Here is a 16,181-nt window from a genome sequence, read left to right on the forward strand (position 1 = left end):
CCCCTGCTGTTGGTGATGGCTTATCTTAAGTGATCACTCTCCTTACAGTGTGTATGATAAACCCATTGTTTCATGTTCTCTGTGTGTGTGTATATAAATCTCTCCTCTGTTTTTTCCACCAAATGCATCCGATGAAGTGAGCTGTAGCTCACGAAAGCTTATGCTCTAATAAATTTGTTAGTCTCTAAGGTGCCACAAGTACTCCTTTTCTTTTTGTGAAGTTTAATAATCCCTGGGAAAATTCTGTGTACCAAACTGAATTAGATCCTAGGCCGTTGATTCACCTCCCTCCTGTGCACTTTCACTTTCCCCAGGCACAGCTCTCTCTTCCCTCCCCCACCTATATTTTTGGAGGATGCTGCCTAAAGGAAAAGTGAAAGTCACCAGCCTTTGTTTTGACTGCAGAGAAAAACAGCCCAGTTGGGGTTCACAGCCAACAGCCCACACCTCGGGAACACAAGCAACGAGAGTCGGCCTCTGAATGGGAGTGTGCTAAGAAATGGGGTCCTAAAGACATTTGGAAATAGCAGTGAACCTGTGGGTACAGCCTGGACCAGACTAAGCATCTGCCCCCCTGCCTGCTCTGTCCCACCCCCACCAGATCGCCACAGGGGCTCTCTAAAGACTGTGCTGAAAGGAGGAGATGCATGTGCAGGTAAAGGGTTTCTTTGACTTTCATTCCAAGTGGGGGCAGCCCCGAGGAGATCTCCGGCACCTGAGACTCAGCTCAGGGAGGTTGTATCCTCCATTGATCCGACAGGGGAACTGTGAGAAGGCAGAAGAGGGTGCTGAGGGAAAGGGGGGGGAAGGGGAGGCAGAGGGAAAGGGTGGGGCTGCGTGGGAAGGATCAGAGAGAAAGGATAGAGGAGTTGGAGAGGGAGCAGAGGGAAAGGATGGGTAGGAAGGGAGCCGAGGGGGCAGAGGGAAAGGAGAGGGAGGCTGTGGGAGCAGAGGAAAAGTATGGGTAGGAAGGGAAGCCTAGGGGGCAGAGAAAAAGGAGGGGGTGGGAGATGGACCAAAGGGGCACCAAAGAGGGCAGAGAGAATGGTGGGGGGGGCAAAGGGGCAAAAGGAAAGGCGAGGGGGTGGGGGAGGCTGAGGGAGCAGAGGAAATGGAGGGGGGCAGAGGGAAAGGAGAGGGGGATGGGATGGGAGGGGAAGGGAGGGGGCAGAGGGAAAGGAGAGGGGGATGGGATGGGAGGGGAAGGGAGGGGGCAGAGGGAAAGGAGAGGGGGATGGGATGGGAGGGGAAGGGAGGGGGGCAGAGGGAAAGGAGAGGGGGATGGGATGGGAGGGGAAGGGAGGGGGGCAGAGGGAAAGGAGAGGGGGATGGGATGGGAGGGGAAGCCGAGGGGGGCAGAGGGAAAGGAGAGGGGGATGGGATGGGAGGGGAGGCCGAGGGAAAGGAGAGGGGGATGGGATGGGAGGGGAGGCCGAGGGAAAGGAGAGGGGGATGGGAGGGGAGGCCGAGGGAAAGGAGAGGGGGATGGGAGGGGGGGCTGGGGGAAGCGAGGGGGCTGAGGGAAAGAAGCGGTGGAGAGGGTGGGGGTAGAGTTTCTTTAGGGCAGCTGGTGTAAGGTGTCTTTTTGTTGTTGTTCCTAGCAAACCATTCCTGTAGCTAATTTCCATTGTCCATTTGAAGGCTGGGGCTACTCGTTATTAGCCTGATAGCTTCTATTTCTCTTCCCATGCCTTGGGCTGATACAGGTGTGGGTGAAGCAGATGTCTAGTTGTCATATCAAAGTGTATTGGAAATCAGGATTTCCTCCCAGGGACAGGGGTTTTGTGAAGAGAAATTAATTAGTTTGTGAAGCACTTAGGGCTTGTCTAAACAAACATTTAGTTTGCAGCAAGCTAGGGCGTGAATCTACTCTGCACTAGCTTGCCACAGACTTACTGTTCACGTTGACATGGATCAACTGTTCTTCAGTGTGCTTTGATCTAGTCCTCTTGGAAATGAGACTAATCAAAGCACACTAATGAACAGTTGATGCATGTCAGCAGAGTCCACATGGACAATTAATATGCAGCAGGCTAGTGCAGGGTAGAATCACTCCAGTGTTCCACTTCACTGCTGCTCAGCAATTTCTCAAGAAGCAGCAGAAGCAGCATGAAACTGGCATATCTCGCCACATCCCTCCCCAGGATTTTGAGTAGTGGCAATGAAATTGATCATTTATATTAGTTACACTCTGCTGTTGCTTGGCAGATCTATGAATAGCAGCAAACACATGGGAACCAGCTGTTTGCAGACTCAAGAAAATACCCATTTACATTTGTTCACATTAGAATGCCTTTGTAACCATAAGGGCCAGTAATATACATTTATATTTTAAAAAAAAAAAAAGCCCTTAAATTCTGCATAAGTTTGTGGCTTCTCCCCTCCCCCACATGAGTCAATTTTTACAATTCCTCATTAACAGGTACATTTCGAAATCCATACTCATTTAAAGTCTCTGGATATGCTTAGTTGCTTTGGCCTGGCAGGTTTGAACAGGCTGGGCAATGTCTCTTTGAACAAAATAGGAGATCTTCAGTAATCTGGGAAAAGTGGTTGTAAGGCAGCTGGGCTCTCTTCCTCCTTCATATGCTTCTGGAAATACTTGTGACATGGTGCAATCTGGTGTTTTCTAAAGAGAAGAGAAAACTTCCATTCATGAGACAGAGATATGTCATGCTTAGCAGGGTAGATTGAGAACTAACCAGAGTTAAGGGAAACCCCAGCAGAGGCAGGGAGATTTCTCCAAAGTCTCCTTCAATTTCAGACTTGATAGAATTATAGAGAGCCGTGTCTGCTGTTGCTTGTGCCAAGCGTTTCAGTTGGGGATGGTGTTGTTTTTTAACTTGCCTCCACAGCACAAGGTATTTCTCACCCAGCATTCATACACTAGTAACGCTCTGGTTCTGTCGCTTACATCACGTTGGATGTTGTATGGATTTTATTTGTAATATTTGACATTCACTTTTTCTAATAATCTTGCAATGGAATGATATCCCCTCTGCGTCTGCTGTTCCTGCTTCTTCTCGAGGAAATCTTTTCAGTCTACCTTTTTTCTTCCCTTTCCCATTCCTCTCCCTACACTGTGTGCACGCTCAGTCTCTCTTCCCACTTTTTTGTGGTGTTCTAACCCCCACTTCCAGCCTCTCACTGTGTCACCCCCAACAGTCTTCCCCTCCTTCCCCTGCCTGCCCCATGCCTTAGTTGTTCCTCACAAATACTTTCCTAAGTAGCCCCTCACTCACTCTGTTTCCATTTGTTATGGATATTACATACCCATGGGGGAATTCTGCACCAAAAAATTAAAATTCAACATATTTTATTTGTCAAAAATAACACAATATAATCACCCCGGTTTCAATTATTTTGGTAATTTATTTCAAAATACCTGTCAGCAAGTATGTCTGTAACAATACAGACAACAAAAAAAAAGATTCAGGAAATGTTTTTGGACAAATAGATTCCTTACTAGGCATATTAATACAGAAGTCTGAGTAACAATTCATTTAAACTACAATACAGAACCTTATTTCCCATACCCCTCAGAAGCAGTGCAAAGGCTTGGCGGAGGCAGGGGTAATGGAGGAGCTGAGGGAGAGGGCAGTAATTGCTGGGACATAGCCTGGGTTTAAACTTGGAGGGTTGTTGGGTATGGGTGGGAAAAGTATGGAACAGATTTTTTGGGGGAGGGGGTATGGGGAAGGATTGTTAAAGAGCTTCCCCCATCCAGACGCTGGCTGACCCTTAGCCTCTCCCATTCAGTCAGGCACAACTGCCTGTCCCCATGTGAACTTGCACCCCCTGTCCATGTATCCCTCCACCCCCACTCAGACAGCCACTCCCCCCTGTTCCCATGTGTCCTTGCACCCCCTCAACCCAGCCCCCTCTCATCATCCCCATGTGGCTCTGCACCCCCACTCCCATTCAGCCCCTGCCCCATGCTGTCTGTCTCCACATCTCCTGTCACCTGACCTGGCCCTACAGGCACTGTGAAGAAGGCACAGTGCCCTTTGGTGGGGAAAAGGCAGAACTGCAGCAACTTTCCAGCAGAAGCTATTTTCTGCAAAAAAAAAATATGCAGAATTATGAATATGAATTATGTGCACACAGTGGCACAGAATTTCCCCAGGAGTAAATACAATAGCCCCTACAGAGCTTGGCCAATGTTGAGCTGAGTGCTGTACCAACCCAGGGTAACTAAACAAGACAGACGAAGGAAGAATGATTACCCCCACTTTACAGATGGTGACCTGAGACACAGAGAGGTGGCATGACTTGGCCTAGGTCAGTGGCAGAAACTGAACTCCGTGCTTCTGAATCCTAGTCTAGTTCTTCCATCACAAGACCATCCTTCACGGACTCTGACATGTCACTCACTCATTTACTCTCTGAAAAGCAAATGAGAGCGTGCCTCAGGAACTGTAGAAGAGCTGTTTACCCCGGGCCTAGGTGCATGTGTGTATCAGAGAAAGGGAGGCTAACCGCACCACCTGCAGAGCAGAGACACGACAGGTGGGGTGGGTGAGATCATGCCAGGTGAGATTGTGCCAAAGGAGGAGTCATTGTCTCTGGAGGCCTCCTTCAACAGCAGAACAGAGAGAGCAGCTCCTGGAGGCTGGGGGAGGCAAGTAACAGGCCAGCTAAGCACAACAGCATCCTGAGGCAGGAGCATTGATTCAGTACTAAGTCAGTGCCACCTACTAAGTCACTGCCACTGTTTCCTGCAGCAGACCCCAGTTTTTCTTGGCAGCTTCCCAGCCTGGTCTTGGCCTGGCAAACCCTACTTAGCTGGTGAGCTACAACCAGCGTAACAGGACTGTTGATGTCGGGGGTGAGGGGAGGGGCGGCGAGGGAAGGGAAACCAGTTAATTGATCGGTTTTCCCAAAAACTAGGACTAAGGTGGTTAAGGCTGCATTGCCAACACTGTACACCTGTTTGTCACCTTCTGTCACTGCACGGTGAGCTGGCTTTGGGATATGAGAGAAGCAATAGGCCAGGCTGAAGCCAGTAGGCTTTCTCCAGGGAATGGGATGAGCTTGGCTCAATATGTCTCTAATTCTGTATTGATCAGTTTAGTGGGTTAATTTTAGGCTCAAAATACAAACCATTAGGAGAAAAAACAATCTTCCTTGTGGCTTCCGACCCCACAGGAGAATTGTATTAAGCTTTAGGGGACTCAGAGTGTTGAATGGTTTAGCTGAGCATGCATGAGCTAATAGAAATTTGTTGTATTCCTGTTGATACTAGGGCTAGCTTGGGCCTGTAAGCTCAGCTGCCACCCAGAAGAAGGGATGGTTCAGAGCAGTACCATCCTAGAGGGAGTAGCGGGAGGCGGAATGTCTCCTGGAGCGTTCCTGTGTGTAGGGGGAGCGTGCCCCCTTCTACACCCTGTTACAGCGTGCAGCCTATCCCACCCTCTGTGGTGTTCCTGTTTCGGGGGCCAGGCTGTGACTGCCTCCTCCCCACCCCTTTAGGACATTATGTGAGCCATGAGGAGTACTCAAAGCAGCTTCTGCACTTGAGCACAAGAGCTGCAATTATGCATAGTCCCTACGGGGGCTGCATGAGGGAGGAGAGTCTTTGTGCTCTCCCCCTCAGTAGACACCTGAGTAAGGGACCTGGCTGACGCTCTAAAGGGCTTTTGAAATTGATGTATGTGCTTTCCTGATACATCTGGATGGTCAACAAGCATCCCATCTGGGTTAGGCCGTGTCTCTGCTGGCTAGAATGAGGGATTGTGAGTCAGAGACCCTGGGTTATCACACAATTTAATTTTTCATGCTGGGCTAACTCCAAAAATGGCTGGATGGATTTACTTCAAATTTTCCAGGAATAAGAAATTTTCTGTGGGGCTTAGACTTACTTACTTAGACCATGAGGTGAGTCTGCTCAGGAGACTTAAGGAAAGATATAAGCGACTGAAATAGAGGTTAAGAGAAGACATGCCATCTTGCATGATAAGGTTACAATGAGCTGTAATGTGCTGCTGTGATGACTCTCCTGGAACTGTAGAGGGCAGTAGCACTTGCAAGAATATCCATATTCAAAGTGAAGCAGGTTACATGAAAGAAACAAAAGGCAGTCAGGAAATATGCACACATTCTTAACTGGCATCGTGGTTTGTGATAAGCCCATTGGGCTTGCAATGGTCTGAGCTCCAGTCAGTAATGTTGGCTCTCTTTTACTGACTTTGTGTTTATTTTCTGGGTGTCCTTAATACTGAAATTGAGTGGAAATCATTGAGTGTCCTTGTTTGGGCCCTTTTTCTAATGTTAGTTTATCACTTGGTTTTCATTGTCTTGCTTTATCAGTGATGACTTGCAAGGGAATTTTTTTCAAAAAACTAGTCATGTTTGTTGTTGCTCGTCTATTCTCGAAGCCTTCCGCGGCGTGCTAGGCACCATCCTGATCTAAAATAGACACAATTCCCTGCCACAAGGAACCTACTGTCTACGTTAGACAAAACACAGTATTCCAGACTCTGTGTTCCACTGTGGATCCATGATGCTGTTTTGGCAGCATAAAAGGGCTAACAGAATCAAGCCCTGCAGGGGAATACCCTTGTAGCAAGGGAATTCCCTGGTTGGTGTAGAACTCCACACTGCCTCCCCAGCCACTTCTCATACAGAGTATGTTGTGGGTTGGGGGGCAGGGATGGGTGAGAAGGGGTCTGGGTGAAGAGTAGGGCTGTCAATTAATCAGTTAACTCACACGATTAACTCAAAATTAATTGGGATTAAAAAATTCATTGTGATTAATTAGTTTTAATTGCACTGTTAATCAGTACAATACCAATTTACATGTATTAGATATTTTTGGATGTTTTTCTACATTTTCAAATATATTGATTTCCATTACAACCCAACATACAAAATGTGCAGTGCTCGCTTTATATTATTATTTTTTATTGCAAATATTTGCACTGTAAACACGATAAACAAAATAAATAGTATTTTTCAGTTCAACTCATACAAGTACTTAGTGCAATTTCTTTGTCATGAAAATGCAACTTACAAATGTAGAATTTTTTTGTTACATAACTGCACTCAAAAACAAAACAATGTAAAACTTTAGAGTCTACAAGTCCACTCAGTCCTACTTCTTGTTTACGTTTACAGGGGATAATGCTGCCCGCTTCTTATTTACAATGTCATCTGAAAGTGAGAATAGGCATTCTCATGCTACTTTTGTAGCTGGCATTGCAAGGTATTTACATGCCAGATATGCTAAACAAGCATCATCAGTATGGACGCATGTCCTCTGGGATGGTAGTTGAAGCATGAAGGGACATATGAATCTTTAGCGCATATGGCACATAAATATCTTGCAACGCTGGCTACAACAGTGCCATGTGAATGGCTGTTCTCAATTTCAGGTGACATTGTAAACAAGAAGCGGGCAGCATTATCTCCTGCAAATGTAAACAAACTTGTTTGAGCGATTGGCTGAACAAGAAGTAGGACTGAGTGGGCTTGTAGGCTCTAAAGTTTTACATTGTTTTATTTTTGAATGCCGTTATTTTTTGTAGATAATTCTACATTTGTAAGTTCAACTTTTATGATAGAGATTGCACTAGACTGCTTGTATTAGGTGAATTGAAAAATACTATTTTTTTTGTTTTTTTACAGTGCAAATATTTGTAATCAAAAAAATAAAGTGAGCACTGTATACTTTGTATTCTGTGTTGTAATGGAAATCAATATATTTGAAAATGTAGAAAACACCCAAAAATATTTAAATAAATGGTATTCTATTATTGTTTATCAGAGTGATTAATTGCTTTTAATGTTTTTAATCGCTTGACAGCCCTTGTGGAGAGTGCAGTTTTGAGCCAGTGTAACAGCCATGTAGGGGTTGTTATGTGTCAGCTCCACTTAGAGCAGGCACAAGGCTGCTGTAAGCTGTGTTGGAAGTTGCATCGGCCCCAGATGACTCCAGAAGGGAAGGAACAATGGTGGCTAATGGCCACCATAGCCCCACCACTCCATTCCTACCTGAAGTAAAGCTCAGGTGGGATGGAGATTCTGGAACAGCATGTCTTCCATACTGTCTAACCAGATCCTGATCATTTATACCAGCACCAGTGTGGAGTGAATCCATTGAGTTCAGTGGCATTACTCCAGATTTGCCCTCATGTAACTAATCAGAATGTGGCCCCAGATGGTGGTGTCCTCTGAATCTCATCTCCCCTTTCTTTATCTCTCCTCTCCACTGGGGTGCTGCAGCCTGTATTCTGCAGCAGGCCCCAGAAGTGCCCCGCAGGGGAGTTTTCCCCTGTCTTTACTTTGTACTAACAGCTGTTTTACATAATGGAAACCAGGACAGCAGATTCAGTTGGGCTTGGGCTTGTCTCTGCATCTACTGTTTGAACCACTACCAAGTTTGTCCCCACATTAACTCCTTTACTGGGTTGAGCTCTCCCTCCTGCCCTGGGGATGAGCATGCTACCTTCACTGGAGCTCGGCACCAGAGAGCCAAACTCGTTCCTGAGATAATGCCTTTGAAGCCACTGGACTTATATCAGAGGTGAATTGGGCCCCAGGACTGGAGCCCAACCCCAGTTCTCTGATATGGCAGCAAAGACCTACCAGCTAGCCACAGGGCTAGCTCCCTGCAATCTCCCGCCACATATTTCATTTCTAGGGTCAAAACTCAGTTGAAGTGTGTATGTTGTTTTCTGGAAAATACAATAATTGTTGCATGGTGCGTCATGCCAGGAGGAAACCAGCAAACTGCTTTAGGGCGTATGCCACTGTGAGATCAGTAACAGCACATTCCAGTGGGTGCTGTGTGGGGCTGCGTCTCATATGCTGCATGAGGAGATTTCAGTTGCTCTGAGAATTCGGATGTTTGTCTCTCATCTCATATAGCTGCAACTTGTTCTCAAGCTGACACCCCACCCAACCCTTTCCTGCCTCATCACGAGCCTTTGCAGGGGAAAGAAAGCGGTAGCAGCGACACTTACCACTTCACAGCCGCTGTGAATGCTTGCAAGACACAGGCTCTGTCCCACCGGTCTCTCATTTGTGCAGTTTTTTCACTGAGCAATAATAGCAATCGAGAAAACATTCAAACATTTGCTGCTTGGCTGCAAGTAGCAGAGAGAGATCCTCCAGAAAGCGTGCGGTGTGTATGCAGGTCCTGTGCTCTGCTAACACACAGGAGGGCTGCACTTAAAGCAAGGGAGGTTGTCCTAGGACTCCACTAGACTCATTTGAGGACCCATAGGTCTCTTTCTCACCTGTGTTTTCTAGCACCCTGTTCTTTCGACCATGTTTCACTTGATGGTTTCATCCCGCACCTCATGGGCCAGCTGTCAGGTACCTTTGGGAAGCCTTTGTACAAATATGAGCTCAAATGCAGTGGCTGCTGTAGTGTATTATGGTGAAAGGTGTTCAGCCCAGCAGCAGTGTGACACAATGTAGTTTGAGACCCACTACCCATGGAAAAAGGAATTCCCTGTAGGACAGAGGTGAGGTTGGAGGTGAACTTGCAATGTGGGGGAAGGAAATGGGATGTCACCAGGAAGGCCAGATCATTACCACGACCATTGCAACTCGCACTCTTGTTCATCCTCAACATTGAGACTCTACAGAAATCAGATGACCAGCATGGAGACCAAACTACCCTGGAGGTGCTTCCAACAGAGCGGTGGACTGAGCTGCAATAGTGGGATTGCGCTCCTTGTCACAGCCAGAATTTTTCCTGCTGGGTTTGTATCTCAGCCCACACACAGGAAGCTCATTGTAGCAGTAGAGATATGTTGGCAGGTTTTGCATCTGGTGCTGTGTCTGATGCTACTTTGAGCTGGTGGGTCCTGGTCTATGGGCAGCTTCCTTCTGATTATGAACTTGGCGGGTCTGTTTGAAGGTTTCCTCCAAAGTGGAGGACAGTTTGTACTCTCTGATGGTTCTTACAGAGTCAGGAAGAAATCATTTGACCTCTGGGAAAGCAAATGGGAAGTTTTTTGTACTATTTCCTGCCATAGAATCACCTGTTTTGTCTTGGTTTAGCATTAGATTTTGGATGAGGGGTACTATTTAATCCCTAATGCGGTCCTTACTTTATCTGAGTTCTCCTGGATCATTTATCACTGACTTTGTCTATGGCAGTAACGTTAGTGTCTATCTTCAGCTATGAAATGTATAGATGCAATGGGGGACAGGTGTTTTTGCTATGGTGGTGTTCTTGCCATATTGTTTTATGGTCCAGATTCTGCCATCCTTACTCGTATTAAGAAATACCTTATCCTTCAGTGGGATTACTTGCTGAGTATAAGGATCTACTCAGCATTAGGAAGGGTGGTAGAAGCCAGCCTTCTATTATTTATAAAGTAGGGTCAGATTTAATGCCTTGCTTTCCAGTTAAATCTCATATGGTTGCTGTTTGTCCTACTAGTTCTGTGTCATTGTGCACAACGTACAGTGTGACACTAAATACTTGTGATATCTTTATGATAAGGGACAGCCCCAAAATTAGCGAGTTCATTAGTTCAATTACACTGCCAGCTGTCCTCAAGCCATGTAGCTGTAACCTAAGGTGCATGTTTTAAAAAAAAAAAAAAAAAAAAAAAAAAAAACCACCTGCCAGCCAAAGCTGCCAGGATGTTCTTTATCTATTCAAGCAGGTTTCCTGGATATATAATAATGGCCGACTTAACGCTGATTAGATTGCACTTCTTAGGAGACTCGAAATCAGATAATAAAACTGGTAGTCAGTCTCTGTCAACTCAGAGAGAAGAGAACAAGAAAAACCTGACAGAATCATAAGGTCAGACTCAGGCTTTAAAGATAGAATTCAATGTTTATAGTTCCACAAGGTAGAGAAAGTATAATATCCATGGGGAGATGGAGAGAGAGAGAGAGAGAGAGATGCCTGAGGATCTATCGATGAAAAACAAAGAAGGGGAACTTAGGCAAAAGAGAAATCCTACAATGATATGAAGGCAAGAGCCTCTTCTCCATTTGGGAAGCTGTCAAAGCCCCATTAAAGTCTTTCAGTTATTTTAATGGGAGTTGGGTCAGGTCCCAACTTTTTGCCACCTTGTACAACCTTTGTATTTATTTAGGTGATGCATTATCCACAATTTCCACTTAAATTGCTGTTCTCATTCCCTAGGATTAGAAGCCCAAATAGGAAATCTAATGGGGTCTGCATTCTCAGATGAATACAAGCAACTCAAGGGTATTGATCTTAGTGGGCATGTCCCAAATAGGAGCCTCATATAAGATCACAGCAGTTAGAGATAGAAAATTCACATTAGGCCATGGAGTTCTTCCTCCTACAGATAAAAGACTTATTAGCTATTTAAAATGATACTACACTCCCCTGAGCTAAAAGGTCCTGTGGGAGAAAGGACAAGTGTTAAGTGAACTCTGCTTGAGGCGCCTTGCTGTAGTTATACAACAGTATTCTTCTTGTCTGAAAGTTAATCACAATGAGACATATGATTAACCTGAATAAAGGTCTCTCCATAGCACAATAGTGCTATGAACATCAGGTTTACTATCTTCCCTGGGCCACCACCAATTAGCACAGGGTAACCTGATCTGAAGTGCTGTAAAACCTGTCCTGCCAGCCTGTTTCGGGAAAGGTGACAGTCTCTAATATGTTTCTCATAAGGCAGAAATATCGGAATAACAACTGGCCACCCTGACCTCGATTCCATCGAGCTGCTTTGTTTATTTCATGGTTTTACATGTCAGACAAGCTTTGCCTTTGCATCATGTCATGACTGTTGTTATGGTTAGAACATGAGAGTATTGGAACAAAGAACACCTTGAGTCTCTAGTTTCTCTTTTCTGCATTTTTATTACTGTTCAGTAATTTGGGTAATTGTACATTGTCCACCTAAAATTCCTTCCGCAGAGGCAACTGAATGTGATACTTTTCACTTCCTGTCCAAAGCCATTGTTAGCATTGCTGTCAGCTGTTAAAAGCTGCCATGTTTCTCCCCAGAAGGGAGGCTGTATTTCAGTGGTGGGTAAAGTAATTCTTCTGTGCATGTAACTTAGAGATGCTCTGAATCCGGCAGATTCTCCCAGGCCAGTGCCCTAACCACGAGGGACTGCATGGATATGTACGCACACGCCGGTTTCAATCCAAAAACAGGCATTTGACACAATTCTGGTTTGGTGAAAACATTCAAAAGATTAGTTTTTGTTTCAGTGGAAATTTCTGCCAGATGGTATAGTCATTGTCTGGTGAGCTCTAGTTTATAGCCCTTCCAAAACTCTTGGTGATGGCAGTGGAGTGGGGGAGAGCGTTGTTTGTTTTGTTTGCTTTTTCATCCTTGCTAGTGTGACTCTACCCATATTTAATGTCCAGTCCTGTCTGTCACCAAATTCTGCCTTTGGGTGGACATAGTTCCCATTGAACTCAATGGAAGGTCACATACATCCGAGTCCAATCGCCACAGAACTGCTAATGCAAATCATGCTTTTCTGTGTACAAATGGATATTTAGCCCCCCTGGCACGGACAATGGCAACAACTGAGTAGCCATGCAGCTGCATGCGCTCAAACTTACACAGACCTTAGGCTTCAGCCTTCTGAGAAGTGAACTCTAAATATATAAATGTGGGGAAAGTGGGTATTATCTAGCTTCATTGACTACGTTCCAACCTGTATGAGGATGAACTTTCAGTTGTAGGGTTAATGATTCCCAGTTGGCGATAAGGATAACAGCTTCCCAGGAGGCTGTTCAATGGAAAGCTTACATTATTGACACTATTATCCCATTGTTTATGGAAGTGCAGTGTGTCTCTCAAATGACTTACAAAGAATTGCCCTCAGCTCTCTCCATCTTGCACATGGTTTACAAAAGATACTTGAGGCACATGATGATGCCCTGTTGATTTGAACTTCAACATACTGCTTTATGTCCTAGAAGAAATGCTGATTCAGATCAACATGTCTGCAGCTTGCCTTGCACAAATAGACCTACCTGGATTTGAATGTACTGGGGTTTAATAGTGAATCTGTTGCTAGAAGTCCGTTAGTATCCATCTTCAACCAATTTTTAAAGGTCCAACTTGGCCATTTGAATTTGCATTTCCCAATTCCTCTTTATCTTGTAAATTCGTATTACTGATTTAGCGGCGTTTTGTGCTTTGATTTAAATCCATTCCCTTGTTGTGGGTTTAGATTTGATTTAGTTGTGCTGCTGCAATTGAAAACGATGGGTTTATGACCATGGAGCAGGTCAGTACCAAGTACTGCCCATGAGCCTGGAACTTACGATCTTGCAAGAGGAGGTTGGCCATTGAAGCTATAAAACCTAGAAGGCCAAATCGTCCTTTACATGGGTTATTTCCATGGACTGGACAATTCTGTTCAATCGCTTCCTGGGGGGAAGCAGTGTTACCCCCACTCCATGGAATAAGAAAATGGTTCAGTCACTGATACACAAGGACATCCCGCCCCCTCCTGTGTCCCAGGGCGGCACAACTCCTGCAAGTTCTTCCCAACTGCTGCTATCCCAAAGCCACTTGCAGGGGAAGGATGTTTAACTGAGGAGTGGAGGAACCAGCATTTTTTAGTGCTGATTGGGTCAGAAGTAGCTTACACCTGAACCCCTGCAGGGAAAGTGCAACAGGGAAGAAATGATTCAGAGGAAAAAGACATCCTTTGTTCCTCCCAGAGCTCATGGAAGGGCTTGCATGGTTAGGGACCAGGGGAGTATGCGTCAGTTCCACTCAGATACACTATTTTTTGATCCCAGATGCTTTTACACCTGAGCAGCTAACAAAAGCCACAGACCAGGGGGTTAGCAAACAGAGCAGCAAACATCAGATTTCTTTACTCTTTTCAGAAGCAGTAAATAGTGTTGTGCAATACTTCCCATGTAGCTTTTGCATCACCTTCCTCTAAACAAGAATTGTGGTTAATAAAAATAATATATGCACAAGTCTGCAATACAGGCATGAATATGGGAGGCACACCCTGCCCACGCTACAGGATGGGCTGGGTTACTTCTTCCCCAAAAGATCTCCCATCACCCCTTGAGAAGAGTCTTTGCTTACTCCAGAGCTGCAGTGTAGGAATTAATTCTTAGCTGCCTGCCTTTTCTCCATGTTAATAAAAAACAGCTTGTGCAGTCAGTGCCAGACACATGGGATGTGTGGCCAGGAAATGATTTAACTAAATAGACATTAAAAGCTGCTTTAGTGGTATGCTTCTGTGTATTTACCTGGCTAATAGGGATGGCTGGCAATTGATTTATGCCTGATTTGAAAAGAAAAGCCCAAGGCACTTTTACACTGCCAGTCTGTGATAGTGCTCTTTGAATCCCTTTTTTAATGTCGGGCTGTGTGAATGTTTAATACAGTGCAGCTTTCACTATTTTTAAGTTTTGTCAATATAGGCTAAAAAGCACACCGTTATAAACCTGCGCATGATTTCTTGTGGCTGTTTTGGTCTGTTTTTACTTCCTGAGATGTATGCAAAATGAGAAGGCTATCATTAAGGATTCAGGGTTGATGGAGACATCAGTGTGGGTTTAGGAGCCTAGCTCTATGTAAGGGGACTGTTGCTCCTGACTAACATTCAGTGGGGGTGTTTTAGTTTCTAGCTCCCAGAACTAAAAAGGGGGAAGGGTCGATGGGGAATCAGGACCCTGAGACTGATAGTCCCCAGGAACAATGGGGAGAGGCCAATGCTCCAGGTCAGCCTGATTGACAGGGCGGGCAGGCTAATCAGGGAGTCAGGAGGCCAGGGAGGTCCCGTCCTCCCTGTGAGCGGGAATTGCCTGGGTCAGAGGGAGGGCTGAGCTAAGGAGAAAGCAGGGGCCGAAGCTGAGCTGGGGAGCAGAGCTGTGCCAGATCCAGAGGGACCAGAAAAGCAGCCCAGAGAGAGCAGCCCCTGTGCTGGGAGCAGGGCTGCAGCCCCACAGCCAGAGGCACAGCCCAGAGAGAGCAGACTCGCCCTGGGAGCAAAGCTGCAGCAACCAGAGCCAGAGGGGCCAGAAAAGCAGCCAGGAAGCAGGTCAGTGCTGGGAGCAGAGTCACAGAAGCAGCCTGCAGAGCAGACTGTCCTGGGAGCAGAGCTACAGCAACCAGAGCCAGAGGGACCAAAGAAGCAGCCCAGGGAGCTGGAGGCAGAGCAGCAGCAGCAGTGCTGAGACAGAGCGGTGGAGCTGGGGCTGGAGCAGTCTGGAGCTGGGTGCGGTGAGCAGCTGGGGAGAGCGAGGGGGACCCTGGGCAGCGGGCCCAGCACAGGGAGACGCCTCAGCCAAGAGGCTCTGCAGGCCAGGCTTGGATCGTAACCCCAACAGCGCGGGGGTGACACTGGGAAGAAGGGTCCTACCACTTAGAGCCTGAGAGCATGTGGCCACCACCAGAGCAAGTGTCCAACCCACAGCATCCCTGCAGCACAGCCAGGGCCTGAGAAGAAGGCCTGAGACTTATAAAGAACAGACTGTGAACTGCCCGGGCTTTCCAGAGACACTGTTTGTGAGGTTCCCTGCCACAGAGCGGGGTGATGGGTTCCCTTTATCCTTTCCCATTTTTCCTTATTCTTTTTAAAATTAATTGTTGATTTAATAACTTGTATTTGCTTTAAATTGTATGTTATGGTCAGTGGGTCAGAGAAGTGTCCAGTGCAGAGAGAGTACCCCGGAGTGGGGACACCCTAACCCCTGTCCTAGGTGACCACAGCAGAGTTGGAGGTCGAGCCCCCCAGAAATCCTGGGCCTAGCCTTGTTGGGGTTAAATGGACTCTGCCAGACAGGAGAGTGGAAGGGGAGCCCTCGAGGGCAGGGAGACCACTGGGTAAAGGAAGTGGGAGCGAGGACTCAGATCCTTTTGCTAGCCCACTTCACCGGGGTAGTGCAGAAGCCAGGAAAGTTCCCCACAATAGCGGGACTGTTCCCCTCCTTACATCTAGAAACCTAGCTTTGGAAATGTTAGAATCTCTGTAGTAGTCTCAGCCCCATCTCAGTTTTGGCAAGGTCACTTTTCCTTTGTTGGATGAATATGTGTAGTTCAATGGCACATCAGAAAACAAAACAAAGCTGGGGCCTACCACAGCCTGCATCTTAACCCACCCAATAACTTAAAATTACAGCCTCCAAATACATTCTAGAATGTCACTGGAGAAACTGCTGGGGAAAATTTATTCCCAGGGTATGAGCAGAGGCAAGTTGTCTCAGGTCAGCAACATGTGCTTCAACATCAGCAGGCTCT

The 16,181-nt window shown here is 46.3% G+C and overlaps 1 long non-coding RNA gene across 2 annotated transcripts in view; it reads left to right on the plus strand.

The window, feature by feature from the left end:
• Positions 1 to 300: 300 nt before the first annotated feature.
• LOC122455583 overlaps positions 301 to 16,181 on the plus strand; it is a 65,666-nt gene continuing 49,785 nt past the window's right edge. The window contains exon 1 of one of the 2 annotated variants that reach the window (XR_006273891.1): positions 301 to 655. This is a non-coding gene — a long non-coding RNA (uncharacterized LOC122455583). The remainder of the gene's footprint in view (positions 656 to 16,181) is intronic. The other variant, XR_006273892.1, reaches the window with a different exon arrangement.

The sequence above is a fragment of the Dermochelys coriacea genome, chromosome 8 (genome assembly GCF_009764565.3).
Source record: "Dermochelys coriacea isolate rDerCor1 chromosome 8, rDerCor1.pri.v4, whole genome shotgun sequence".
In the NCBI taxonomy this organism is placed as follows: Eukaryota; Metazoa; Chordata; order Testudines; family Dermochelyidae; genus Dermochelys; species Dermochelys coriacea.